This window comes from Hippocampus comes, unplaced genomic scaffold (genome assembly GCF_001891065.2).
Source record: "Hippocampus comes isolate QL1 unplaced genomic scaffold, H_comes_QL1_v1.1 scaffold111, whole genome shotgun sequence".
Classification (NCBI taxonomy): domain Eukaryota; kingdom Metazoa; phylum Chordata; class Actinopteri; order Syngnathiformes; family Syngnathidae; genus Hippocampus; species Hippocampus comes.
In genome coordinates this window covers 2680264-2698831 of record NW_017805698.1, presented here as the reverse complement: position 1 = coordinate 2698831, position 18568 = coordinate 2680264, and the positions used below count along the sequence as shown (strand labels likewise).

The 18568-nt window shown below is 43.1% G+C and overlaps 1 long non-coding RNA gene across 1 annotated transcript; it reads left to right on the top strand.

Moving 5' to 3' along the window:
• The first annotated feature begins 1137 nt into the window (after nt 1-1137).
• Nucleotides 1138-7687, top strand: LOC109523271 (uncharacterized). Its single transcript, XR_002169729.1, has 3 exons — nt 1138-1603; nt 1705-1796; nt 7628-7687. It is a non-coding gene; the product is annotated as an uncharacterized LOC109523271 (long non-coding RNA).
• Nucleotides 7688-18568: the final 10881 nt, after the last annotated feature.

The window sequence follows — 18568 nt, the reverse complement described above, 5'->3', positions numbered from 1 at the left end:
GGGACAGAAAGTAAAAGACATTAAATTCGCCTCAGTCACTGCCACTTGATTTTGCAGAACTGTAAATTGTGTGCAACTAAAACATTGATTATAATGGATGGTAATTATGTCCTCGTGTCAGTGTTAAAACATGTCAAAAGTTAGTAGTTGAGCAGATTTATGGCTGTGTCTTGAGTGTTTGGATCAAACTTGCCTGTGAAAATTAAAATGACAGCTTCATTGCTTGTTGACGACATTTTGGTTCATAGCTGGATGACTTTGTGGGAAAACTCAATGGCCCTTTGCATGTGTGTTACTTGATATTCCATTTTAAAAGTCGCTCTTGCCAAATAAAACGTAACATTACAAGCTGGCCTATGGGGACCCAAGCTGCTCCAGGATGTGGTAGCATGGGTGCAATGTTCCAAGTTAACAGGTTGTCATTTTGCCTGGGAATTATTCTACGAAGAAATATTGGACAAAGAAATATGCGAGGGGAAAATAGTGCAACCAGAATGAAATTAAGCAAAAAAAGTTAGTAATATTCTGGTGCTTTTTGATATGAGTTTAAATCATTCTGCGACCACGCTTGTAACGCAAAACACTGAAATGAATGGAAATGCCAATTATCCGTTCCAGCCTCCCACCAAACATCACAATCATGTTTGCAATGTGTTTTTTTTTTGGAGGGGGGGGGGGGTGGACAAAGTAATAAAGAAACTACACAGCAAATATTGGAGTGTTGAAATTTCTAGGTTAAATGTTTGCAAGTTGATTTGAACTCTAGGACGACACGGCGGGCTACTGGTTGGCATGTCGGCCTCACAGTGTAGAGGTGCAGGGTTCAATTCCGGCTCCGACCTTACTATGTGGAGTTTGCATGTTCTTCACACGCCTGCGTGGGTTTTCTCTGGGTACTCCGGTTTCTTCCCACATTCCAAAAACATGCATGGCAGGTTCATGGAACACTCCAAATTGTCCCTAACTGTGATTGTGAGCGTGAATTGTTTGTCTATGTGTGCCCTGTGATTGGCTGCCCGAAGAAATCTGGGATTGGCTCCAGCACGCCTGCGACCCTCTTGAAGAAAAGTGGATTAGAAAATGGATGGATTTTAATTCTTGTCGTGTCATTTTAGTATTTTCAGAGTTAAATGGTGTCCGGAGCCGGTGTTTGTGTACACAGTTGATCACCTAATGTTAAACTCTCAAGAGATGTAATTAAGCTCCACCATCGCACCTGTGCTTCTCCAGGTGGAGAGAGATGAGTCGCCGCCATTTTCCTCCCCCTCGCTTATCACTGGGAAACACTGACATTAAAAAAAAAGGTGTTTAGGCCCATGAAGTCATTTCCACTGATAGAAGAGACTGCAGAGCTAAAACGGGAGTGTTGAAGTTCAGTCTTTTCAACCGTGGCCGCGTTAAGCAAATTCTGATTCAAACAGCATCCAGTCTTGTGGTTGATTGGAGCGGTGACAAGTCACTGTGCAGAAAGGTAATCTGTGCTCCGCCCACACCTGCTGTGCATTTCTCTTAATTTTGGAAAAGAGAATCCTGCCGCACAATTCGACAAGGGAAGTCTGACTTCGGACTTTGTAAAATAACTTTCAAAACAAAATGCTGTGAGGTACAGTGATTTTCAAATGCTTGCCATTTTTATTTCTGTTTAGTATGTAAACAATAAACATGTTGCATTTTCCGTTAACACTTGTAACTTATCCCTTGCAGACTTCGATCAAGAAATGGCACCTCCAGGCAGACCGAAGACCACAAAATTGGTGTCTAATGCAGTTGACAACTGGTCGTGGTCTTTCAAAAAGGTAATTATTTTACATGACTTTCTGAGTTACAAGTGTCAAATTAAAAAAAAAAAAAAAGTGAATAATGAAGGGCAAGCCCATCTTAGACTAGCCATTGCCTAATTTAATGCTCACCTTGTTCTAAATAATCCATTCGTTTAGTGGCATCAACGGGTTAACTCGACAAATGTTTTTTTTTTTTTGTATGCATTTGATGCACGAGGGTCCGATGAAGTTAATCTCAAAGAAAGTATCAGGCTGCGCAAGGATTGTAATGACTTGCAGACACCAGCAGATGTTCAGTACCGTTTATCAGATCATAACCAGTACTGGTTTTATGATAGAATAACCTCACAGAGAAGGAGTTAACGTGCCTATCCAGGGGAAAGCTAAGACGAAGTTTGCAGTTGATCGTCAAATTTAAAAATCCTGTCGAAGGCGTTTCCCCATGATGTGTTAGCACGAAGCTAACGGACTCAAAGGCAAAGTTATGTGGTGGCTTCAAAAGCATTTATAGTTTTATGTTTGGCCTGTCTGTAAACTTCAACAGGGAATGCCGTTAAGGAGCTTAATGCCACTTTCAAAGATTTAATCTTAATTTCATACCGCTAACAATTTATTCACCAACCCCCACCCCCCAACTAATTTTACACAGTGCCAACATTTTGAGACACACACACACACACAGGCCAGGTTCTGCTTCATTAAGAGCTTCTTTCAGTTATTCCTGATAAAATAAAGCACGCAGATCATGATTGCAGTCATGTAATGCGAATACAAGTGAGCGGACATTATCTGTAGGGACAGTAACTGTTCGGATTCGCTGACTGCGGCCCTCCGAAGCCTGAAAATGCATTATTGAACTACTGACGGACTCCATGAAGTAGCCACTGACTGACTGACTTGCGATGTAATTGCTCTATCCCTAGCAGGATTGGCATGCTTCAATTATTCATTTCATTTCATAAGCTTAGTAGACAGGGAATGTGTATTTCCCTTACTGCATGTCTGCCAGTGTATGGATGAGTCTACTTGGCGAGGTTTTGTTTCAAAGTAGCTATTAATAGCAGCTTGACAACCGGTGTTTTGTCCCTTTTGTGGCTGCTGATTGTGATTGTAAACACTGTGTTTGAAGGCTGCTAGCCCAGCCTCAAATCCTCAATTACTGCTGAAATGACTTTGACTGCCAAGAAATGACAGTACATTTTCAAAAAGAAAAAAAAAATTTTTTTTTTGGGCAGCGGAGTTCTGTTGACAGTCTCAGCTGTGTTAAAATTAAACACAATGGTGCACTGCGTACTGAAGAAAACCTGTTGTGCTCCAATTGGTTCCTTGGGGATATTTACTTTCGTGGTTGTTGATGCTAGTGGCATTCAAGTATTTTAAAACGGTAATTTACTTCAGTGACCCAGTCAATAAAATACAAATCCTATGTAAAGTTATTGTTGACTTCACTGTTGTATTCTCTTTTCTCTGTGTCAGTCCCCTCTCAAATCTCCTTCTGCCCAGTGACGTTTCCAATAAATATTCATCTGAGTACAAATTGCAACAGAGGAGTGTATCGAATCTTTTGTTGACAGAAAAACCTCCTATGCGATGCGGTAGATAGCTCAGGCAAACGCCAAGGATTTTGGAGATAAAGAGTGGGTTGGTGAATACGTGAGCCGACTGACTTTCTAAAACAGCCTTTCTCAAGGGTCGAGAGGAGAACCAAACCTGATGAGCATTTGGTTGTGGCCGAGTAGAGAGGAATCCTCAGATACTTCCCGTCTGTCCTAAAAAGACTTCAGTAGATGCGAGGCACTGTGCCAAGTGTGACAGCAATGGAAGGGAAGTTATCCAGTGGTGTGGTAGGATAATAGTATTCAGCCCGCAACAGCTGCCTGCCCCAGGAGGGGGTCTGTTTGGGGGAGTTCCGCACATAGCAACTTCTTCTTTTTCAGTTTTTGGCTGTTGCACTGTAGATGAAACCCAGAAGACAGATGAGCCGAAGCGTTCAACAATTAAATTCTTTCCAAAAAGAGGAGGTGAAGCACGTCTCTTGGGATGCCACGTAAAGTAAAAGCGTGCTTTTATTTTTGAAGAAAAGTTTCAACTTTTGCTGAAGCAGGAGGAGGTTTTGGCGCGGGAATATAATTAACAGGCTTTAAAAAAAAAAAGACCCGCAACTGACATGAGTTTCCATTTTAAAGGTGACAGACCAGTAACAAAGTCCAGAAATATGTGGGACCATGGGCAATGATTTGGCTGGCTCACAGGGAAAAATTACTTTGGGAGAAAAAAAAAAAATCCCAAATTGTTGCTGTGCCTGGTGAAGATGTCGTATTGCGTTAGTGTTGTTTGAGCAGTGGAAAACGATGAACTCAGTCTTTCCCATTCAAAGTCATCAATCTCAAATTGGAACCTGCTTGCCTCGTGTTTTGCTCACGTATTTGTGTTGAGTTGCACTGTGTTCTGAGGAGAATGATAAACTCGAATCTCGCTACAGCAACAAGCCAAAGAAATGTAGTACTGAAAAAGACAAGAAACATGGTCCAAAACCACATTCTGGAATTTTGGCCTGTTTTACTGCCACTTCTCTTCCCTGTTTTTTTTTTTCCCTCTTGAGTTTTTTGTCTCTCGGATAGAGGGCGGGGGGGGGGGAACTAGACTTGGGGATGTTGTTGATGTTTGTAAATTGTGGCCTTGTATGATATAGAGCTATATGAATCAACCTGGATTTTGGAACCATTTACATTGTAAATGCCACAAAATCAGGACCATATTGGAGCAACATATAATATATAACATGAATACTGTGAAGTTGTAATTGGGACCTCAACAAGAAAATGCAAAAAGGCAGTTGTTTTGGTACAGCCTCTGAGAATAGACACCTCTCAAAAAGCAAAGTAGTTGCCAGGTTTGACAGTGATCTGACGAAGACCAAATAAAACTAATTATACTGAGACACAGAGATGACACGTGTGGGTGGCACGCAATGGCTCGCTGGGAACTTGGTGAGACGCCAAAGGATCAGTTACGTGCTTTTATTTGTTTTTGTTTAATCTTCTACCATTAGTTTTCTGTAAAAAGGTGTTCAATTAACTCTGAAGCTTTAATAGAATGTTTTTAATGCCTTTTGTGGCAGAACAGGAAGTGATTAAAATCACTGGCAAAGCGAAGTGTTGATTGCAGGAAATTCCCGCGTGTGTGCGTGTGCATGTGCGCGTGCGTTGTGTGTGCGCGCGCGCCATACCGAATCCTCACATCCTGACTTGGTCATGTGTATTAAGAGCACCCGGTACATCATGTACTGTAAGTGTGTGTAAAAAATCCCATTTCCTCTTGCTGCTGTGCACTGTATTGGCTTGTTTAAACTCCAGTGGCAGCTGCTTCCCTCTTTCCTGCCCAACACACACACACACACACACACACACAGGCCAGGTCAACTGTAACCATCCGGCGTCTTGCTCATTTAAAAAAAGAAAAAAAAGAGATATCGCTTGTCTCTCTCAGACAGGGTCTGTGAGTCATCTTATAATGTTGGGTGACTGGAAGTCTCTCGGGTCAGTGGCACCTTGGTCTTGAGTGTTTTAAATAGAACATACCGGATACTTTTATGACCACCAATCGCAAGGTTTTTAAGATCAAGTTCATGGTATCTGTGTTTGACATCGGACAGGAGACATTGCAGTAGTAGCATAGGTCATCTAGTGTATTTTTTTTCCAGTGTTTATTCGTCACAATGTTCCATCTCGCCACTCGTGATCAATTCAGCTGACTTCCATGCAGGTTAAGTTCTGACTCAGTGACGCTGTCAATGTGGGAGTGAATGGTTTGTTGCGGTATGTGCCCTGTAATCTAACCGGTGACCACTCTTGAGTGTTCATGAAAAAAAAAAAAAAAAAGAGCTCCATTTGCTCAATTTTATTTTGTCAAATGGTTGCACGAAATAAAATCATCTGCATCCAAATATATTTTTGAAATAGACTATACATCATCTTCAAAAATTTATCTGGAGACCGCTTGAGAGGAAAAAAAAAAGTAAATTCAGCCACCATTTTTTAAGTGCATTCTGGCTTTCGCCCTAAAGTCGTATGGGATACGCTCCAGCTCCCCGCAACCCTGAACAGGATAAGCAGTAGGCAAAGGCCAGTATCAGATTCTGACGGTATATGAGGAAAATATCTGTCAATTTCACAGTCTCACGGTATTGCAATTGCAGCTCTAAAATGTATTTTCAAATGTTGCGATAAAAACCCTTCCATTCAACACAACCAATTTTATTTTTAAACAGCATATAGATTTTTTTTTTTTCTACTGCAGTGTAAAAAGAAAAACTAACTGTTCGATTCAAATTCAAAATGTAGCGGAACAGTATCTCGCTTTATCATATAACGTCACAGCGCAGATGAGCTAATGTTAGCTATGCCAGTTATATTCACCAGTTATAGGCGTGATGACTTGGAGCTAGTTGTAAACACCATTTTGGGACAGTTTTATATCAATGGATTAACATTACCCTGAATTAGATGGGTGGCGCTTTTATGAATGTGAAAATTTACCTCCACCAAATGTGAAAGCCCAATGCTGCTTTACCTTAAAAACTACACAACCAATTTCCTGCAAACCTGTGGCGCACCAATGAAGAACAGAGCCCGTCTTGCTCTTCACTCCACCGAGAGCCATTCTACTTTTCAAACTTGTGATAGTGAAAAGATCCAAAGAAGTCAGCCAGACTTGAGAGCAGCCCCTCCAAAACCCTCGAGCTTCCAGATGGCCAGTCCAGCGCGGGGCCACTGTTGATTCCTAAGCTGATCTTCTCACGGCAAGTGCCATGAGATGGCAAAGTGGGGGACAGATTCATTGCTAAAATCCATTTGATCCCCTGGAAAGCTTGAATCGAGCAGGGCAGGAAGAGAGCATAGAGCTGGGACTCTATCAGGTCAGAACCTACCACATGTCCACCCATTGCTCGCTGTTTTTTTTTTTTTTTTTCTCTTTTGCAGGAGCTTGCTTACTTCATCTGCATTAATCTATGTGCATCCATCCACATTTTTAACACAATGCTTCATTTTTAATAGTAGATGTGGGTCAAACAATCGCAGTTCAGTTCAAATGTATGGCCGTCGAGGCGTTTGGATGCGTCTGTGTTACATCATGCCTGTTTTGCAGCCATGCGACCCGTGCTTGGATTGCTGTCCAAGAAACGAGCGAGAGCAGGATGAAAAGAAGCCTTAAATATGGATAAAGCAGTCGAAAAGAATAACGAGTATGACTGGAAGAGGATTAGCTGGTGTTTTGGACATGGCCACCTCGATTGCTTCCAAGACGTGCGACTGTCTTGATTTTCAGGGGAGACGCTTTTTATTCCCTAAAACATACATTATTCATCAATGAATGTCGTAACAATTTCATCATTGGTCATATTTTGACGGAGACATTTGCATCCACGTTGGTATCTGTCAACAACAAATTCTGCTCCATTATCGATGTGTGTTCCCCGTTCGCTGTTTTTAGGACTTCATTTGTCTCCACAGACTTCATGTACTTTTCCAATGATGGCCATTCATAAAAACAAACATTTGCGAGGCCAATTGTCTTCAATCAATTTGACTCAATGCAGACACCCGAAATAACACGCTTAACCTTTCCTACAGTTAGCAAATTGCTCCAGTAAAATGAGGTGAATCCTAATAGACGTCATTATTGACAGATCAGCCTTGCATACTCAGAATTTGTCAGTTACCGTAAAGCTGAAGAGAGGCCCTGATATTACAATACGGCACATGGAAAAGGTAAATTAAAACATGCTCTCACTTCAGCCAACGTGAAAGGAGTAACTCCGGCTTTTTCTTTTCTTTTTTCGAAAGGACGGTAGGAAGAGAAGGAGAATACATCCAACGGAAGTTAACATCATGTAGGCTGACGCACTTTCTAAGCAATTTGAACAATGTCACCATTATTCTCATGTCGGAGAGGCCATGTTGATGATTGAGAAGAGGAGTTGGTGCTCTAAAGCTTGGGCGATCAATCAACCTACTGTGCATGTTTCTGAAATGTGGGAGGAAACCGGAGTACCCGGAAAAAACCCACGCCGGCAGCATGCAAACTCCACAAAGTGAGGCCATTCGAAACCTGGACCTCTGTACCGTGAGGTGTACATGCTAACCAGGTGACCACTGTGCTGTCCAAGAGGGAGATTGGTAACAAAAAATGCTTGCAACACCTCAACATTTTTAAAGCGAAGACAATTTGCAATTTTGGTATTTTAGCAAGAAACATGCACATAACTTGCTTTCACGGGCCATATAAAATGATATGGCGGGCCAGATCTTGGTCTCGGACCTTGAGTTTGACACCCGTGCCTTAAGTCATTTGTTCTCTTATTTTAAAAAAATGAAGAAAAAATGTCAACGTACAACACTTTAAAAAAACATTTTTTTTAAGCAATGTGACATACAACAAATCATCTGTAGGTTTAATGACGCTAGTAGTTTGACAAGCGAACGGGTCCAAGAGAGGCATTCTTACAACTTGGAGAGGCGAACATCATTAGTCTTAAACGAGGTTATCAGTTTGTTGACAGACATAACAACATAATCGCTGTGTGTGTTTGCTTTTGTATTAAGAGATTTTTCATGAAATTTCGGCATAAACTGCTTAAGTCTTGTTGCCTGAGCCACAGCACGTTTGAAGAAGGCCTCTGCTGTTGGCCGGCAATTTTTTTTTTTTTTTTAACACCAAAAAAGTGAACTGATGGAAGTAGCCTAATCCCTTTAGCCCAAGAGCATTCCACATTGATTTGGCTCCAAAAAAGGGCCTTTCAGAATAATCTTCAGTATGCATACGCTCGGTCAGTCCGTCCATGTGTATGTTGGTCCACCCATCCGCCTACAGTATCTGGATATACGCTACATCCATCTGGTGGTCATTAAGCAGTCAATAGAATTGAAATCTAGATGGTATGATGACAACAAACATCTTTTTGTTACTGGCTTGTTCATGTTAAAACATTTTGTTAAAAATCCAAGTCTGAAAGTCTGTGTGATTTTTCATTTCAAGCTCAGTGGCACTACTTCACTGAAAAAGTGCTGCTGTGTGTAGATGCACGTACACACCCGCACACGTCATTGTAGCAGTTAGACATAATCCAGAGATGGAGAGACAGTAGGACATAAACAAGCCCGACAGGTCTGCCTAACACAAGCTTGCTTGAGTTAAAGCGAAATGTATTTTCCATCCATATGTCACAATTGTCACTCTTATTTTCATCGCAGCTGCTGTACACATGACAAAGAGATTTTGTGCAGACGCAACTCCGTATTAGTGAGGCGCTGATGAGATTTATTCAAATTTCACCTCGGAAATAATAGTAGGAAAAGCACATTTTGTCTCCTTTCTTCTGTATGGGGAAATATAAAACTTTATTCCCTGTCCATAGATTTAATTTAACAGATCAGTAACTTTTTAATCTCACTACAAATTGTGAGGGTGAAAGATTTTAACCCCGCTGCCTCCATTTGAACATCCAAGCATTTATCCTCTCTGCCTGTTGGCTGCCTTTATGGGGATGGGAAAAGCTGTTCCATGTGTCCAATTATACAAGCTTATTTTTCATGCACGCTCACATTTTGGGCGACGGTGCAGTGATGTGTATTTAATGGATCTTTTCAATAGGTGATCTGCTTCGCGTTGTGCCATAAAGCCTACACTCGCACATACACGTACTGTATACACGTGCATCCCATGAGAGCTCAGCTGTTATCCAGACACTCTGACGTAGACATTTCGCCTCGCTAAGACACACAAACAGTGCAAGTTCATTTCGATAGAACACGCCCACAGCAAAACATAAAGCGTGAGAAATGATTTTCACCTGGCGTGGATTGAGTTTCATCCTCTCCGTCGTGGGCCTTTGGTCAGTGAGGTACATGCATCCTGACGGTGAGGCCATATTTAAGCATCTTTTACTCCTTTTTGATCAAAAGCCAGATTATTGGGTTTTTCTGTAGGACTATCATAAATAAGAGTTTCCCGTTTTATACTAGAAAAATCTAACCTCGTTAAAAAAAAATGCAACAAATGAAGTAAAAAATGTCACCAAATGGATCCAGTATGCAGCTCCGGCCTCCCTGTGTGGAGTTTGCATGTTCTCCCTGGGCCTGCGTGGGTTTTCTCCGGGTACTCTGGTTTCCTGCCACATTCCAAAAACATGCAAGGCAGGCTGATTGGACACTCTAAATTGTCCGTGAGTGTGAGGGTGGATGGTTGTTCGTCTCTGTGTACCCTGCAATTGGCTGGCAACCGGTTCAGGGTGTCCCCCACCTACTGCCCGAAGGCGGCTGGGATAGGCTCCGGCACCCACCCACCGCGAAAATGGATGGATGGATGGATGGATCCAGTACACTGAAATTATGATTTCAAGGGCGGCACGATGATTGACTGGTGAGCACGTCTGCTTCACAGGCCAGAGGTCCGAAGTTCGATTCCGGCCCCTACGTTCCTGTGTGGAGTTTGCATGCTCTACCCGTGCCTGCGTGGGTTTTCTCTGGGTAATCCAGTTTCCTACCACATTAAAAAAAAAAAAAAAAACCTGCACAGTCGGTCAATGGACCACTCTTCATTTTCCTTAGGTTTGATTGTGAGTGCAAGTGGTTGTGGTCTCAAGACGCAGCGGTGGGGATTCACTGTTCAAAGTGATTATGGTGTGTGTGGGGTGGGGGGCGGAGTTGTTTTTTTTCTCTCCTCCCCAGTTTACATGGCAGATAGTTGGGCCAATCATTGTAAATGTTAAAGCTGGTCACCATTTACGATCTCAGTTGGTCTGCCAATCAGGAAGCACTCCAGTCCTTGTTGGATGTCTCCCAGTTTTCAACTGCAACAAGCTAACAGATAGCCTTGCTTCTTCACTGCCCTCATCTACGACTACTCTTTCTTTTCCTTTGTATTTTTCAGCAGTTCAAATACCCCTTGGCACCCTGCTACCGCACACAGGTCCGTCGTGGCATATCAACAAACGTGTTCCATGTTTTAGTTGTTCAATCCCTCGTGTACGCTGTGCTATGGTTTGGTCATCTTGAGTACACCACACAAACACATCTCAAAAGCAGTAAGCAATAAACTCTCAAACATTAAAAAAAAAAATGCTGAAGATGTTCAAACCGCAGAGGGAGTTTCCCTGCTTGTGCTCCAAAGGGTTGCATTCCACACACACACACACACACACACACACACACACACAGACTTCTGTTGGACCCTTCACGCTAATCACTTTCCACTCCTGGCACACAACCTCCATTTCTTCTTTTCCTCCGCTCTTCATCTCAACCACTTGCCCTCCTCCTCCTCTGCCTCGCAGCGATAGCCGCCCACTTCTTTAGACCAACTGCCCGTTAATGTTCACAGGCCGGATGAAGGCTTCCAGATTGTTGTGTTAAGACAAAGTGCAGCGTAGAGACAGACGGGATGACGGCGCGAAAGGAAAGTGAGCAAACGCATGCGTTTCGTGCGCGGCTCCTGACCCAAACTGGCGTTGCTCGAAGCCTCACGCGCACGTGAGATTCGGCATGTATGAGCACTCACCTGCAGTTAGCACACACCCTGCAGGACACTTACTGGAGCTTTTCCGTAGATAATTATACTCAAATGTCAAGCCCATTAAAGTAGCCTATTTGACTTAATAGGGATGCAGAGTGTAAATAAACGCTTTGGTCCAGTTTTTTTTTTTTTTTTTTTGTATTCCCCAGCATGCTTCTCTCTTTCATATCCAATTCAAAGGTTGATTTATTCACTCTGGATTTCAATCCTGTCTCTCCGCCTTTCTTTCTTGTTGTTTTGGCTTTACCCCCCCCCCCCAATTTCTACATGGCCTTTAAATTTGTAATATCACCTTTCTCCTTTCCACTTCCAAAAAAGAATTTTGCTTTGTTCTGTTTCATTCCAGCCAGTCAGTGACTCACTTCGCATCAGTTTGATCCCGCCTACACATGCTTTGCATATCAAGTCGAAAGTGCATAGTTATATGACTTGAAAAAGCACCCACCGAGACCGGCTCCTGTACAACAATTATGCTGCACAAAGCAAGAAAATACTCTTAATACACCTTAATACGTGAAACTGAAAGGCCATACTTTTTGAGAGCTGGTAAAAGTCAAACCAAAAAAAAAACAGGGTTCCTGCGGAGAGATCAATTTTTTTTGATAACCTGTCTTCCCATTAATCGCTGAACTCATCCAGTCATTGGGGTTTTTTGGGTTGTTTTTTTTTTTGTTGTTGTTTGTTTTGCTCAGGTCAATGAATCAGAATAGATTTATTGGCATTGTACCACAAGGAAATAGAATGGACACAACCTGTTCAAGAGAGGAAAAAAACAACAATTATCATCACGGGGGCTACAGAACAGAACTTGTATGAAAAGACAACAAACCATGAGGAAGGGGGAGGAAAACACAAAACAGCCCCAGACTAAACTCCTGTAGGGGAGCACAGTATGGATTTAGAAAAAAAGAAAAACTTCCACGAATGAGCACACATGAATACATTGTACAGCAACTCAAATATACTAGCACATGTGGATGTGGGGTGGGGGGGCATTACAGCCCAGATGCACTGAGCAGGAGGCAAGGTGCCCGCCACTCCTCAGGCAGCTGTGCTGCAACAGAGGACGCGATGGGAACGGCTAGCCGGTGGAAGGCATTGATACAGTGTTGTGTATTGCACTGTGTGAAATATGTTCTGCATGTGTGCATAAGTCGGTGTCCTCTCTCCCGGGCAGCTCGCCAAAACGCACTGTCTCAAGTATCTGATGTCATCTTTCAACGAAACAAGTGAGTTGGGATCCTCATGTAGTGCGTGAAAGTTGTCCGGTTTGGAAAACAAACATTTTAATGGCACGCGTAAAGTAAATAAGTTGAAGCATGTTGTATCATTCGGGGGGGTCATTGGTTCACGATGTCCGTGTTTTCAACGTTGCGCTTGTTTGCGCAAGCGGCATTCCAAATTGTTGACACGTGACGTGCTCGGTTGCAGCAGGACTTACTTCTTTCGCTGATTACTTTGTATTTTTGACCGGCGGCACGGCGGATTTGTGATTAGCATTTATTTTACCCCATAGATCTGCAACTGTTTGCCAAGTGCTTGTTATTTTTCTTAAGGTCCCCCCCCTTTTTTTTTCCCAAAACCATGCATGATAATAAAGAAAAGTGCCAGTGAAAATGGATGGATATTCACTGTGTTAGCATAGGATGCTGACAGACTATGGGCCGTTCTGACATAAATCATAAAAAGTCGAGTTTTGTATCTCTGCATCATGCACCGCCCACCCCCCCCCCTCCAAAAAAAACTAAAATCGCTGAAATAGGGAAAATCACTTTAACGCCACAATCATGTGTCGTAGTTCTGTCATGCACGTTTTCAGCAATTATCTTCAAACATTCTCTGCATAATTTATGACAAATCAAATCTTCCACGGAGGATATCCAACGTGTTTGGTGTGTCACTTTCATGTACTGTATACATATTGTTTGCAGTCTCTCATGTTGCTGAATAACAGTCCGCTTCAAAGTATGGTGTGCGATGACATACTGACTAGAAGAGATGGATTCCAAAGCCTCATAGCGCACTCTGTGTCCTTGTTTTTGAGCCTGTATTCAGTGATCACAACTCGTCGAGAAAGCTGCTGACTCAGCACATGGCATCATTTCACCTCCCTTCCTTCCTTCACGAAATTCACTCTTCACTCTGAGTTCCTGACACTGAATCTTCTCTGTCGGTGACTTGAAGTGGTGTAAACAGACGAGGAGTGTGTTGGGAAGGGCAGATGCTCGATTGCCCGCGCACATTGTACACAGTCCAACTCGCTGACCCGTGCAACCTTGCAGACCGGCGAGGAAATACGGCCCGCGATCACACACAAACACAAGCGTTTACTCGCTTAAATGCCGCCTCACTGTCACACTCGGAATCCTCCCATTTCCTCTTTCCTGTAGCTGCTCAGCCAGCCGTGTGTGAGTCGCTGTGAGAATCGATGGCAGAGGCCTACACGCACACACACACACACACACACACTTGCGTTCATTCATGCTAAGCTAGCAAATATATGCACACGACCCTGCACACAAGCATTCCTAGGGGTATGGGTCAACCTTGCCAAGTGACCCTTGGACCACACTCGTGCTTGAGCCAGGCGTGTGTGTGTGTGTGTGTGTGTGTGTGTGTGTGTGTGTGTGTGTGTGTTTCCTAGATGGTTAATGGTGCATGTCCATCCAGGTGATAATAAGGTGCGAGTCGCCTTGTTTCTGGTGTGTGTGTGGGTGTGTGTTTGTCCAGACAGGTCATGGACTGTTGCTCTTGACTGAACCTCCTGTTCCTCCCCAGACAGCGATGATCACCTGTGGAGGCTCTGTCTCTCATGTAGCTCAGTTCTCACCACTGTTCAGGGAGTCTACTTGTGTATTTGAGCTGATCACTGGATGTGTGTGTGTGTGTGTGTGTGTGTGTGTGTGTGTGTGTGTGTGTGTGTGTGTGTGCGTGTGTGTGTGTGTGTGAGAGGGGCAGGGCGGTCTGGCAAGTGGAATTTTGTATTTGCTTGAGTGGCTACGGAATTTCTGACATACTGGGTAGAAAGTAAAAAAATGATTATGAAATAATCTGCGCTACTACATAGTTACAAATCCTCGAACGCCCGGGGTGTCAAACGTATTTCTGTCACCGGCCACATTGTTTTCTTTTGGAGGTCCCTTCTTCCTGTGAAACCCTATTCATATTTAATCATTGCAGATACACATACATTTTTCAGATTTTAGGAAGCATGGTGAAAGTTGACATGATTGATTTGATTTCGCGGGCCACATAAAGTGATATGGTAGACCAGCTCTAGCCCCCGGGCCTTGAGTTTGACACCTGTGCCTTACACTTATTAGAATCATGTTCTGGTGCATGCACATTTCAAACAGGGCAAAAAATGCTCCTCTTTCGAAAACTGGCGTCCCTTTTTATGTCGCTTCCTCACAAAGGACATGAAAGTATCATCACATGGACCGAACTCCCGTTTGATCGCTAAGAGATCAATGAGGTCACGTCCCACCGAGGAACCAAACTGTGTTTGTGTCCGCGTGTGCGGACACTGTGGCGTAAATGATGATGATGATACTTTATGTTTGGATCAAACATGCTGGATGCTCCCGTTGAGTCGTGCGTAGGAGGAGAGGAAGCCAACTCGTCAGCTTGCCGCCGAACAAACAAAAGCTGCAAGTTAACACGAGCGAGGGTGTGCGGGGTCGCGTGCTCGGTGTTGTGTTGCAGATTACACGTCGGCGCCGTTTGTGTTTGTTTGCTTGTGTGTTTTGCACATGCGTTGATAAATGTGGGAGGGCAACAAAGGTTGAGCGCAGCGCCGGCTCCTCAGCTGCCTTTGTCGTTTCTTAGCAACCCCATGAATGAATAATAAGTATAAACACACACGCAGACATATTAATGAGCTATTCTTCTTCACTATTCCACTTAATCTCTCTCAACTGTTTCTACTCTGTACGCAGATCCATTTCACGGCAAGCGTTCGTTTGCTTCCAGCCAAAAACAAATCATTTTATTCGTAATGACCCGGATAAGAGGGAGGTGCTTGATTCATTTTCAATGTAAATACTGCGCGGGTTCAAAGTAAATATCGCTCCGATGTGGAAGTTGCATGGGATGTGACATTTTCAGAATTCTGCACATGAGCCCATTTTCTTTTTTTCATTTCAATGCAGTTAAAAGTTAAAAGATGGTTTGCTAAAGAATCTCTTTCTATTTTGGCCAGAGTCTTGTATAGCCTCATTATTTTGTATTTTTGCGGGGAAGCTCACCCACGCTTGTAGTTGTCCATCATCTGGTCAGGAACCATACTTGGCGTGTGCATGCATGGATACAGTAATTCACAAAATTGGTACACCGCTTATATTTTTGTATATATTTTCTTGTGAAGAAAAAACAATTTGCTTTCGTGTAAAATATTCAGGGAAAAGCTTGTTGAACATTATAAATAGGCTTCCCTCTCAAGACAACTAAACACATTGTCTAAATCACTGGTAACAAAAGTGAAGACACGCCAAATTAAAAATGTCCAAAATGTGCCCAAAGAAATGCAATTTTTTTGTGGTTGCCAGTGCTGTGTGAGTCATTTTTCCCCCCTCCCATGTGTGTGCAAAGGGCTGTCGTGCATAAAAATTATCATTCAAAGATGGCACAAAACTGCTGAATAACAAACCAATAGGCAGTGCAAGAACTCATTTTGTGGCCCCCCCCCCCACAAAATCAACTCATTCAAAATTTTAATATTGTTTAGGTGCCATGTTTGCCCTACATGTCATTCGAAATCTGCAAAAAATTAGGTCTCCTCACATTGTAGTATAGGACAGAATAAGACCGCGTTCCCGTCTGCCATCTAGAAATATACAGTCGAGCCCCGCGTATTTGTAGTTCGACACCCGCAGATTATTCTTATTTTTTTGGTATTATAATTTGGATTATATTTCCTCTTTTTTTTCTGAGATTTTACACCCAGCTATTTCCTCCCGTTTTTTTGTGGAAAACTTATTTTGAAAGTTTATCAGCGTTTTTTTGAAGAAATTCCTTTGGGTTTTTTTTGGGGGGGGTGGGGGTGGTGGCAGAGGGACACTGGCCGCCAGTTGCTCATCCCTGGTGTTGGCTGTTAGACAATTGCCTTCAGAATAAAAAGACTCGGAGGTGTGTGTGTGTGTGTGTGGGGGGGGGGGGGGGGGGGGGGGGGGGTCAGTCTCAACCCCTAATCCCCCTCCCCCCCTGTCTCTCTTTCACACCCTCTCTCAGTCTCTCCCACTTTTTTACTGTTGGTTTCGCTTGTGTGTTTCGTGGGCGTGCTTGTGTGATATCGGTGTCAGTTGACCGGTCAGTTAATGCAATCACTTAGGTGTGGACTCACTTGAAGGCCAATGTGCAGCAGACAGGTGGTGATTTATGATTGGTCAATATCTTTTATTGCGCTTACAGCTTGATTTCCTCTTTCCCCATTCTCATTTTTCTGTACTCTCGCTGAGCTTTTTAATTTCTTCAAATTTCTTTTTCTATTCTGTTCTTGACTTCCATTGATCACCTCACCACACCGCTAGAGAAGTACAGTAGCAGAGTGGTTTGCACGTCTGCCTCCGGGTTGACTGGTAGTCGGTTGCAGCCTTCCTGTGTGGAGTTGGCACGTTCTCTCCCCGATTGTGTTGGTTTTATTTCAATTTTCCAGCTTCCTCCCACATGCCAAAAACTTGGATCCTTAGGTGTGAGTGTGAATGGTTGCTTTGCTGGCATCCCGTCCAGGGTGTACACCACCGCCTCTCACCCAAAGTCAGCTGGAAAAGGCGCCAGCTCACCCGCTACCAAAGGGTTTCCACGTTGATTTCAGGCACACGGTGTAAAAACAGACTTGACCGATTGACGTCACTTGACAATCTGTCAATCTTTTAGCGCTCGTGAACAAGCCGGTGTTGGTTTTGAATGCATTTCTGTCAAGACTCAGACAGCTGACATCTTTTTTTTTCTTCTTCCACGCGAAGGATAGAAAATGGGCACGAATGGCATGTTGTGACTAATTGAATGATGCACCTCCACATCAGCAGTTGCTCTGCGCCTCGTCTGCATTTCACAGTCCAACCCCTAAAAATGATGAAAGTGTGTGTAATATTTGTAATGGGGCATCAACTTTGGCACTCTCGCCTTTTGTCTCCTGGAAAAAAAAAAAACAACTTCTCATCAACCTGTCACTCACAAACGTGTGTCCGTGTGCAAGAAGAAAAGACACAAAGATGGGGAGCGGGTCATTAGAATACGGTGAGAAAGGAGAACAGAGGCTGTGAATGGGAGAGAGAGTGAGGAGTGAGTGCAACACACCATTAAAACAATTAGTCTGCTATATAAAAAGCTTTTCTTCGCACCCTTTTGATACTGAAATGACTGATGATTGGTGAAATTAACCTTACAGCGCTTTAAAAGACACACACACACATATGCACACACGCACTTTTTTTTCCTCTATCACCTGTGAATGCCTCCCTGCTCTCCCATTTTATCCACGAATAGAGTTGAGTTTGAGCAAGAATGCTTGCTGTTGTTTCAAAATCTACATCGGTCGGTCGGTCAGTCCGTCAGTCGAGCAGAGTCCGCCAATGGCTCAGTCCGTCTCTCCGTTGGTCAGTCCGGTTATCCATCTCTCCATACAAATACCGTCAAACTATAATCCATCTGTCTGTCCATCCACCCATCCATATCTCCATCTACGTTGTCTTTTTATCCATCGTCTGTTTATCTGTCCACCCACTGATCTCTCTGACTGTCCTTTCATTCATCCATCTCTCCATCAACAGTCCCTATCAAAATTTTCTATACATCCACCGATTTGTCTGATCAAACTAGTCTACCTCTCCGTCAACTGGACATTGATTTTTGAGTACTTTGATCATTTAACAGTGCACAAGAATGTGTGATTAAAAAAATATTTTTTACAACCCCCAACACCCGCACACCTGCAAACAATAGAAATTCCTCTGGGTTGTTTCGTCTGTTTCGGTTCTATTAATCAACCATCTGTCGCATTGAGTCAGTCTCATGCATTGCCAATATATGTGTATTGGGTTTAATTAAAGAATTATCTTTGTACTGTGCATCAAACAAACAAGCAGAAGTGGATCGGCGACATGTTAGATCATAACAACGGAACAAGATGAATAATTATTCGCAACTGACAGAAATATAAACATCATAAAATGGTGTCCTCTGGCTTCACAAATGACTACATGCAGTTTTTATAC